This window comes from Thalassophryne amazonica, chromosome 13 (assembly GCF_902500255.1).
Source record: "Thalassophryne amazonica chromosome 13, fThaAma1.1, whole genome shotgun sequence".
Taxonomy (NCBI): domain Eukaryota; kingdom Metazoa; phylum Chordata; class Actinopteri; order Batrachoidiformes; family Batrachoididae; genus Thalassophryne; species Thalassophryne amazonica.
The window spans coordinates 80,531,800-80,542,386 of NC_047115.1; the positions used below are offsets into that span (position 1 = coordinate 80,531,800).

A 10,587-nucleotide genomic window follows, 5' to 3' on the forward strand; every position below is an offset into this window, starting at 1 on the left:
TGGTCGATTTCCACCACCGACACCCGGACAAGCCTGGTCGGGCGCCAGGAGGCGCCCGTTGAGGGGGGGGTCCTGTTGTGTGGGCCGCTGAAGAGGAGGTACTGCTGGCCCACCACCACCAGATGGCGCCCTGCTTGGAGTGCGGGCTTCAAGCACAAGAGGGCGCCAGAGCCACTGGGAGTGACAGCTGTCACTCATCCTCAGCACCAGCTGTCACTCATTCATCTCATCACCATCACCATAAAGGCCGGACGGCAACTCCACCTCCTCGCCGAGAAATCTTCTACGACTAGAGGTAATCTTCTCTGCTGTGATTACTGATTATCTAATATTGTTCTGTGTGCAGTCGCATGCCCGTGAAGACCCAGAAGAGGGACAAACGAGAGCTGCACGAGTAAAGACGTACCTGGAGGTGGAGGTTATCCCTCCCGGAGGAATTAATTGTAAAGGTTGCTGGGTGTGAGGACTCACACTCACCACCTTCTGTTTCTTGTCTGCCAGCAGTACCAGGGCCGACAACGGAGGACAGAGACCACCTGGGGACTCAGGGCTTGGCGGCTTCGGTGTTCTTCAGGCCGTTGGTGGTGGAAGCGGTGTGGGCCCCGGCTCTTCGTTCATCCGAGGTCTCCTATCTTCAAGCCTGCCCACAGTCCTCCTGTGTATAATTGGCATTATTATTCTTGTTTGTATTCCGTTGTGTTCTTTCACAACATTAAATTGTTACTCCTTTTCTTATCCATTGTCCGTTCATTTGCGCCCCCTGGTGTGGGTCCGTGTTACGACACTTTCCCAACAGTTTGGGTAGTTTCTATGGAGATAAACAGTGGTATCAGAGCACATGTATATAGCGCCAAATCACAACAAACAGTTGCCCCAAGGCGCTTTATATTGTAAGGCAATGGTGTGGTGGAAATTACATTTACAAAGCCAATAGTGCCCATAGTTAAAGAATCACCCTAAAATCACAATCAAAACTGCTCTTGCAAGCAAAAATGATGGCTATAAGCACCCTGAGACCAAACTGGGCGAATGGAGAGGCAAGGAGCAGCACAAAGCATAAAACACAAGCATTTTAAAGCTTCTATAAGATTAATTTTTTTGGATGCGTCATCACTTGCCAACATTTTCCCAGACGGACTGTCTCCTCAGCGACCGGACTGAACGGCGCTCTTAGCTCCAAAAAAGAGGTTGATTGTGCACATCAATCAATCAATCAATTCAATCAATCAATTTTTTTTATATAGCGCCAAATCACAACAAACAGTTGCCCCAAGGCGCTTTATATTGTAAGGCAAGGCCATACAATAATTATGTAAAACCCCAATGGTCAAAACGACCCCCTATGAGCAAGCACTTGGCTCATAGGGGCTCACATCCCCTTAAAAGCAGGAAACTTGGCACATGGTTAGAGCAACACAATACAAAGATTTTTAGTCCAGGGGCGAAATTGCACCCTGTATGGTGGCCATCTTAGATTTCATAATGGTCACCATTGTGGATCAGTTTTATTGAATATCTGTAACAAGTTGGGATATCAAGACAGTTGAAATTCCTATACCCACATTTTAAAAGTCTAAGAATCCAATGGTGACATCAAATGTTTGAAATCTGTGGCTGACATCTTGAAATCCATGATGGCCGCTATCCACAAGCTATCCTGCTCAGTAACTCCTCAACTAGTAGAGATATTGAAACAGTTGAAACATCTATGCCCACATTTTAGGGGTCTCAGAATCTAATAGTGACATTGAATATGTGGCAGCTACCTTTTAGTCAAAGGTAGGCAGCATCCACATCTATAAACATAGTGTATCATCAGTCAACAGGTCAACATACAACATGGGGAGGAATGACCCATCAAGACGAAATCACGAGCAGTTGGCTGAAAAAGCAGAGCTAATCATCTCTTTCCTTTTCTAGTCTCTGTTGCATTCCCCATCACAAGAACATAGTAATGTGCATGTAAGTGCAGACGTCTTACACCTGCACCGACCAGTGCATCGTTTTGTGCATCCACACCGGATAGGTTCTTTGCAGCTTCAGGTACTTTTGTCCAAATCAGTTTGAAGTGACCTTCAGATGTGTTTTCCCAACCCCACTCACTTGGACATGGGAGCTGAGGTTGTGCTTGTAATACCTGACCCCAGCATAAAGATCCTCGGCACACTGCACATCTAACATGCTGCATCAGAGCATGGTGTGTAGAGGCCTGCCTTTCTTTCTTTGATTCCAGAGGCCTGCCTTTCTTTGCAAACAGTTTCCTTCATACTGTATTAATGTCATTTCAGGTACTTGTGTGATCGTACATCTGAATGACAAATCTTGCAATGGTGCTCATGCAGGACTCCTGTATATTTGTCTGTTCATGGTTGACTTCAGCGAGCACATTTGTGAGCTCTGGGAATGACTCCCATACAACACATGCAGTTCACTTACCATGGCCAGCAAATGCTGACAGTGTCGCATCCTGTCATGCATGAAACGTGGAGGACTTTACACTTCTCAGGACTGAGAGCAGTGGCTATGTCATGTGCAGAGATGAATCGCAAGCTCTTCCCTGTTCCGAAGGCTAACCCTATCTTCACAGAAAGTCTTTGAGTTGCTGCCACGACAAGTACTACAACATCGGTATCATTGGTTCTAATGAGGATCCCACCATTCCTTTCTCTGTGCCGCATCAGCTGCATGGAGGAACATGCGGCCATCTCCCTCTTCTTGACTGCATGGAACAAATGATTCAAGCTGCATCCATGGTGGAGCAACTAACGCCTCATTTATCAGTGTAAATACTAACTTGCTCTGATTTTCAACTGATTTGATTATTGCAGTGGAGAGGAAACTGAAAAGTTCTGTCTTGTTTTTGTTGACACAAAGAAAATTCTACCATTATCCACGAACTGCAACTGAGGTACCCACACGTCTATGAACTCCCTTACCACGCCTTTCTCGGGTCACGCTCTTCAGAATACCAGGCAGGTAGAGGTCCCACACCAGGTCAAGTTGGGTTGCAGATTTGTACTGTGAGAGAACAAATGGGATGAATACATCTTTGGCATATTCTCGGAAGGTTTTTGCTTTTCCAGGATTTAACATTTTAACAATTGCTGCCCCATCAAGTATGACGCATGTAACCTCTTTAGCTTGTGTACTTGGCAGTATCATTTCCTCGAAGCATTGCAGAAGATCACTCTTTGTTCCAGTTTGAAGCTTCCCTGCCTGGGACAAGGATGGAGGGTTGAGCCGATTTTCATGACTGAAAAAAAATCAAGGTTTCCCACCCAAATCTGACAAGCAATGTAAAGGCGGGAAAACAATTGCACATCATTCTTTAATGAGGCTACTTTGTGTTTGTCCTTTGGTGTGGCTTTTGCTGATGACTTGCTGAATAATGGCAGCTCAATGAGAGGCTTTTTATGGTTGATGAGCCTTTCTTGCACCAATAATTCCAAAACCACCTTCTGGACATTTTGCACACTGTGAGCAACCGATAAGCTTGCAACTTCCTTTGTGTTGAGGACCAAAATGTCAGACGTTTCTTCAAGAAATGGATTACCAAACTTCTTGAAAACGGACACAAGTGACCTGACATCTTTGTTGAAGGACTTCTGTATGCTTTCAGTTCAGTCATGATGCAACATTTCAAATTTGTTGCATGGTGATGTGCATGGGCCATCTCAAACTCACCAGTCACTCTTACAACCTCAGGGCCAGCAACCATACATCTGGCAAAGTTTATGAGTTTGCTGCTCTGTGAGATGTCAGTAACAGTGATAAATGCTTTGAGGCGGTCTGTTAAAGCTGCAATTTAACTCCTTGCCTGTTGTGCTTAAAACTCTCGTGAATATATTATCTGGGTTTTTAGACATTGTTATTGTGTTTGTTTTATGTACATATGTGAGAAGCTCAGGTTGTTTCTCCGTTGTTTTCACTGGGAGTTGCTGTGAGCTGTGATCGCTTCCTGTTCATGTATTTCTGGGGGAAAGTGAAGTTTGCTCTTTCACGTCCTGCTTATTGTCATTTACAACACTGTTTGTCCTCTTTGTGTTGTGTGTTGGGGGGGCGTGGCTGGCTGTTTTGGTGTTCTTTTCTTTTCTTTGCTCTCCAGGTGGCATGAGGGCTGATTTGTCTGTGGAGAAAGTGCTGGCTGAAGAATCCTCACCCTTATTAGCGTCATGTGGAACACCTGTGGCAGGGGCTCACGTGCGGCCTTGAAGACTTGCAGCTGAAGCGGATAATTGGATGGCGTTCTGCATATAAGTCATGTGTGATTTGAGCAGAGCTGCCGGGAACTCAACCTTGTGACGTTTGTTTGTGAGACGCTGAGGACCGCGCCTGGGTTTGACATATCGAGCCCGTGAAGCAGGGAAGGGTGAGGACACATGCTGTCAGCACACGCTAAAGAGAATCGGTTCGTCGTGTCCACCTGGGGGGTGTTTGTCTTTCTTTCTTTTTTCTTTTTAATATTTATTTCATTCATTTAAAAGAAAAACAGAAAAGCAAAAAACAAAAGCACCACAATACCAGAATGAAAAGGAGCAGAAAGAAGAACAAGTCTTATGATTTCTGCCCCTTTTAACAATACAATCTTTCAATATACAGCATCATAGTCAACATTATTTAACAGATTGCATTTCTTTAACTTGTCACATACCACTGACCCATTTCATAATTATGACCATTAATTAATAGATTACATCACTGACAGGTTATATTTAAACTTAAGACACTCCAAACATTATTAACAGTTTACTTTTTTTTTTTTTTTACTTTCTTGCAGCCCACTGACTTACTTCATAGTTTCATACTTACTTAATACATCTAATTTAATATGTTTTTTAAATAATTTAAGTGACCTTAATTCTTTAATTTCTTTATTAAGATTGTTCCATAATTTGACACCATTTACTGCAATACTCCTTTCCTTTACTTTGGTTCTAAATCTTGGTTTTTTAAAGACTTCTATTCCTTTCAATTTATAACTACTTACTCTTTTTTCAAACATATTTTGAATGTTTGTTGGTAAAGTATTTTTATTAACTTGGTACATCGTTTGTAATATTTTCAAATCAACTAAATCATGAAATTTAAGTACCCTATACTTAATAAACAATGGATTAGATGGATCTCTAAAACCACTGTTACTAATCACTTTTAAAGCTCTTTTCTGCAAAATAAATAAAGGTTGTATATAGGTTGTATATGTTGATCCCCAGATTTCTACACAGTAAGTTAAATATGGGACAATCAATGAATTGTACAATGTTAATAAACCATAACTATTTAATGAATATTTTACTTTATGCAAAACAGCAATGGCTTTCGCTATTTTTCCTTTTATGTAATTTATGTGTGACTTCCATGTAAGATCTTCATCAATCATGACTCCTAAAAATTTCATTTCTTTTACCCTTTGTATATCCATTCCATCTATTTGTAATGACACATTATTTTCTTTCGCTCTATCATTAAACAATATGAAATTTGTCTTATTAATATTTAGTGACAATCTGTTTATATCAAACCAATGTTTAACTTTTTCCAACTCTGTATTTATCACTTGTGCTACTTCCTGTATATCTGATCCAGAGTAAAACAGCGTTGTATCATCAGCAAATAAAATGCTGCCAAGCACATTGGATACATTCACAAAATCATTGATATACAAAATAAACAGTTTGGGTAAAGTACCGATCCTTGTGGTACTCCATAAATAATGTTACACAATTCTGATTTGGTATTATTTATCTGAACAAGCTGTTTTCTATTTTCTAAGTAGCTTTTTACCCACTGATGTGCAACACCTCTTATTCCATATTGTTGTAACTTGTGGAGCAATCTTGAGTGGTCTATAACATCAAAAGCCTTTTTCAGGTCAATAAAAATACTTACAAAATAATCCTTATTATCTATTGTTGTTGATATTTTCTCTATTAGTTCCATAATTGCCATAGCTGTCGAATGTTTTGTTCTGAATCCATACTGAGCATTATTTAAAATATGATGTTTCTCAATAAATTTATCCAATCTTGTTACAAAAACTTTTTCCATAATTTTAGAAAACTGTGGAAGCAATGATACTGGCCTGTAATTAGAAAAATTATGTTTGTCTCCATTTTTATATAATGGGACTACCTTAGCAATTTTCATTTCATCTGGAAAAACCCCAGTTGACAGAGACAGATTACAAATATAAGTAAATGGTTCAATAACAATTTCTATTATACTTTTTACAGTCATCATGTCTAAATCTTCATGGTCAGTTGATCTTTTGCTTACACAGTTTTTTACAATATTTCTTATTTCATCTTTTTCCACATTGTCCAGGAAAATACTATTGACCGTATTTACCAATGTACATAATTTATCTTCTATTATTGGTTTATTTCCCACCAGACTTGACCCTACATTTGAAAAATAATCATTAAACCCATTTGCAACTTCTTTTATATCATATATCTCTTTATTTTCCTTAACAAAGTAATTTGGAATAGTTTCTTTCGTTCCATCACTATCAATCACACTTTTTATAATTCCCCATGTTACCCTCATATTATCTTTACTCTTATTTAGTTTTTCACTGTAATAATCTTTTTTTTGTTTCCTAATTATTGTTAATAGTTTATTTTTATATTTTTTGTATTTATGTTCTGATTCCTTTGTTTGCAATTTTAAAAAGCACCTGTATAAATAGTTTTTCTTTGCACAAGCATTTTTTATTCCCTTTGTCAGCCATGGTTTATTTACTCTTTTCTTACTAATTTCAATTAATTTACAATTTTTATTGTATGATTTCATCAATATTTTCATAAATGAGTTATATGCTACATTAACATCACTGACATAAACTTCTTCCCAGTTTTGATTTTTAAGGTCATATTTTAATGCCTCTAAGGCTTTTACTGACTTATCTCTTTTAAAGTTTATATCAGTTTTTTTGTTGTACCTATTTTTATATTTAAATATTGAAAAAATTGGTAAATGGTCGCTAATATCTGTCATGAAGATCCCATTCTTGATAATTTCATCTGTTCTGTTTGTAAATATATTATCAATTACCGTTGCACTTTGCGATGTAATTCTGGTTGGTTTTGTTATCAAGGGGAATAACCCCAAACTATACATTGTATTCACAAAATCACTTAATCTTTGGCAGCTGGAGCTTTCTATGTTAATATTAAAGTCCCCACACATAAAAAGCGTTTTGTTTTTAATTTGATGGAATAATTCAATTATTTTATCTGTAAATTTCACAACACAAGAATCTGGTGCTCTGTATACACAACTAATTAAAATATTCTTAGATGTTTCATGTACAAGTTCCACTGTTACAATTTCTATGACATCATTCATAATTGTCATTTCTTCAACAATTGTACACATCAGATCTGTTTTTGTATACAGAGCAATACCACCGCCTTTTTTATATCTTCTGTTTACAAAATACAGCTCATATCCCTCCATTTGAACTTCATCCATGAGATCATCTTTAAGCCAAGATTCAGTGATTGCAACAATACTAAATCTATTTTTAAACTGATTTAAATAATCTTTTATTTGTGACATTTTACAATACAAGCTTCGACTGTTTATATGTAAGAGTGACAGGGTATCTTCTGCAATTTTTTCACTATTCAGCTGTTCTACCGTATAATACTCACAACCAATCGTTTTTAAGTCAAATATACTTTCATCAATATTAGTGTCTATGTCATATATTTTATCCTCTGTTTCCATGTTTGATCTGATTTTTTGTTGGTCCAATTACCAACAGATGTTATATTTGATTGTCTATTCAGGTCTGTATTTCGTAAGGTCCTCCATGTTTTTGATTTGTATACTGTTTGTTCCTTCTTTCACTCTAATCCACACCCTACAATTCCAGACCCATGTAGCAACAATATGTTTCTGTTTTCTTAGTAGTCTTGCTTCCCTAGCAATATCTGCATTTTTTTTTTGTTAGATGCTCATTTATATAGACACTCGTTCCTTTCAAATTCTTTGCCTGTCTTAATAACTCATATTTATATTTTCTGCTTGTAAATCGTATAACAATGTTAGATAGTTTATTTTTTCTACCTTTAGTTGGAATAGTATAACAGTCTGATATTGTGTCTTGATGGATGACAACACCTTTTTGATATAAAAAGTTTGTAACTTGTTGTTCCAATGATTGTCTTTCTTCAGGTGGTGCATTCTCCCCACTGGCTCCACCAGAATCCACCACCCTTGCATATGTCCGATGCCTTGTTTCTAGTCCAGATATTATAACGTCATCTTTTCTAGTAAATTGTTCAAGTTCATCTACACGTTGCTCAAGTTTCTTAATGATCTTGTCCTTCTCTTTAACCAGATTTTGGAGTTCTTTAATTTCCACCATCAGTTTGTCTAGATTAGACATGTCTTTTGATATATGGTTTAATGAGGTCTTTATCTCCTCTATATCTTCCTCGAGTTTATCTGTTTTCCTGGGTGGTGCCATGCCGACTGTCGTGGCTCAGTATGGCCACTATTGATTACAAAAACAATTCTCACCAGTAGCCTCCACCACCACAGGTCCGGTAGCTGCACCCCAACCCTCCCCGTTGCTAACCTCGTTCACAGCCGCCCCAGCCACGGTCGTAGCCGCTGCTAGCCGCGGATGTAGCCGACGCCTCGGGCCTGGATGTATCGCCGCCACCGATGCCTCGGGCCTGAATGAACCGCCTCCACCGATGCCTCCGCTGCTAGCCTCGGACGTAGCCGCTGTTAACCTCGGATGTAGCCGACGCCTCGGGCCTGGATGAACCGCCTCCACCGATGCCTCCGCCGCCAGCCACGGATGTAGCCGCTGCTAGCCTCGAACGTAGCCGCTGCTAGCCTCGGACGTAGCCGCTGTTAGCCTCAGATCTAGCTGACGCCTCGGGCCTGGATGAACCGCCTCCACCGATGCCTCCGCTCTGACTGCCTCACGGTCGCAGGAAGGACAAAATGGCAGTGGTAGTGTCGGTGGTAGTGGGTCCAGGAGCGCCGGGCTTTAATCCTTGCGGGCGCTGGAGAACGTGCCACTTATTACTCCACCAGAGGGACGCTTTTTATGTTTTACATTTGTAAGCACAGGTTAAAAAATAAATTGTTTCTGTTGGGAACCACCTTCTGGTTATTTTTACTGCTGGGTTCTGTCAGACGCAGGTCCGCTCCTCAACCCGCGTCGACACATAACACTTTGTTCCAGAGTAATGCGTATAAGATGTCTGAAATTCAGTTTGCGTTGATGACGTTCCATGCAGGTTAAACGTAGCAGACACAGAATATTTGGAATAATTGTTTTAACAAGTTTTCAGGGTCTTATGCATGCAGTCTGTTATTAATGTGATGAAAGACATAAATTACATTTTGGTAATGTAATTGTCATGTTTTGGCTCCAGTCTAACCCGGTCATGTCTTGTCCTCTGTCTTAGTCTGTTTCTCTCTTTCATTCTGTTTTGTCTTTTGTCTGTGAGCCAGTTGTCTTTGATTTTCTGTTTATCATTATCCTAGTCACTGATTATATTTATCTGGTCAATATATTTTAGTCATTTGTTAAATCTCATCTTAGTTTGGTTATGATTATACCCTTTCTGTGTGTAATACTGTGGCCACTGGTTTTGTTTTGCTGTTTATCATTTATTCTCTGTTTATCATACTTTAGTCATGTGTCTAGTTCCATTCTAGTTTCTGTCCGGCCTTTGTTTTTGTTTTTTTGTTTTGTTTTTGTTTTTTTGTGTAATAATTAGTTGTATTGCCTGTTTGTTTTACTTCTGTCATATGTTAAATTATCTGGTTCTTTTACTTTTGGCACTTTTTAGGCACAGTTTAGGCTTAGCCATTACTTTTGTTCTTGATCTCTTTTCAGTACTTACAGTTGTTTTCTGGTTAATTCTTTGTTCTTTCATGTTGGGTCTTCTTTATTTTATTGCTTATTTTTATTAGAACTCGGGTTTTGTTCATCCTCAGTTTTGATATTTTATTTGAATCACTGTGGTTTTAGGTTCATATTTTAGTTACGTCCTGTTCACTTTGCTTTTGTCTTTCTGCGCAGGGTTTGGCATGGGTGTGTGTTGTCCCTTCTGTTTGCCACACCCCCTTCCAAATGGTTCTCCCACACCTGTGTCTCCCCTAATTACTACCTGTCCTATTTAAGCCTCCCAGCCAGTTCATTGTGATCTTTTGAATCTTCGTTCCATTTTTCCAACCTGCTTTGTTTTGTCAGATTTCTCCTTTTGTCTCAGCCCTGGTAGCATTGTTTGTACATGCAAGAACCGTGATTGTTTTGTGTGTGTGTGTGTGTGTGTGTGTGTGTGTGTGTGGAGGGGGGTTGACCACGCCGTTGCCTTGCACCTGCCCAATTCCTCTGACTCACTGACTGCTTACCTGTGCAACCTAACCTCAGCTTGTATAAAATATTAAGTCCTTTTTTATTCCAATGCTTTGTCAGAGAATTTGCATGTTGCATCCACCCACTTTCTGTGCCACGCAACCACGAGGCCTGACAATAATGTTCATTTGCAAATGTCATGTGGTTTCTCATTGTTGTTTAGACTGCAGTGATTCTCTGGCACACAAGGGATT

The 10,587-nt window shown here is 39.3% G+C and overlaps 1 protein-coding gene across 1 annotated transcript in view; it reads right to left on the reverse strand.

Moving 5' to 3' along the window:
- The window catches only part of LOC117522767 (adhesion G protein-coupled receptor A3), a 1,389,271-nt gene that overhangs the window by 1,308,827 nt on the left and 69,857 nt on the right, over positions 1–10,587 (reverse strand). The gene's annotated exons all lie outside the window — the stretch shown is intronic.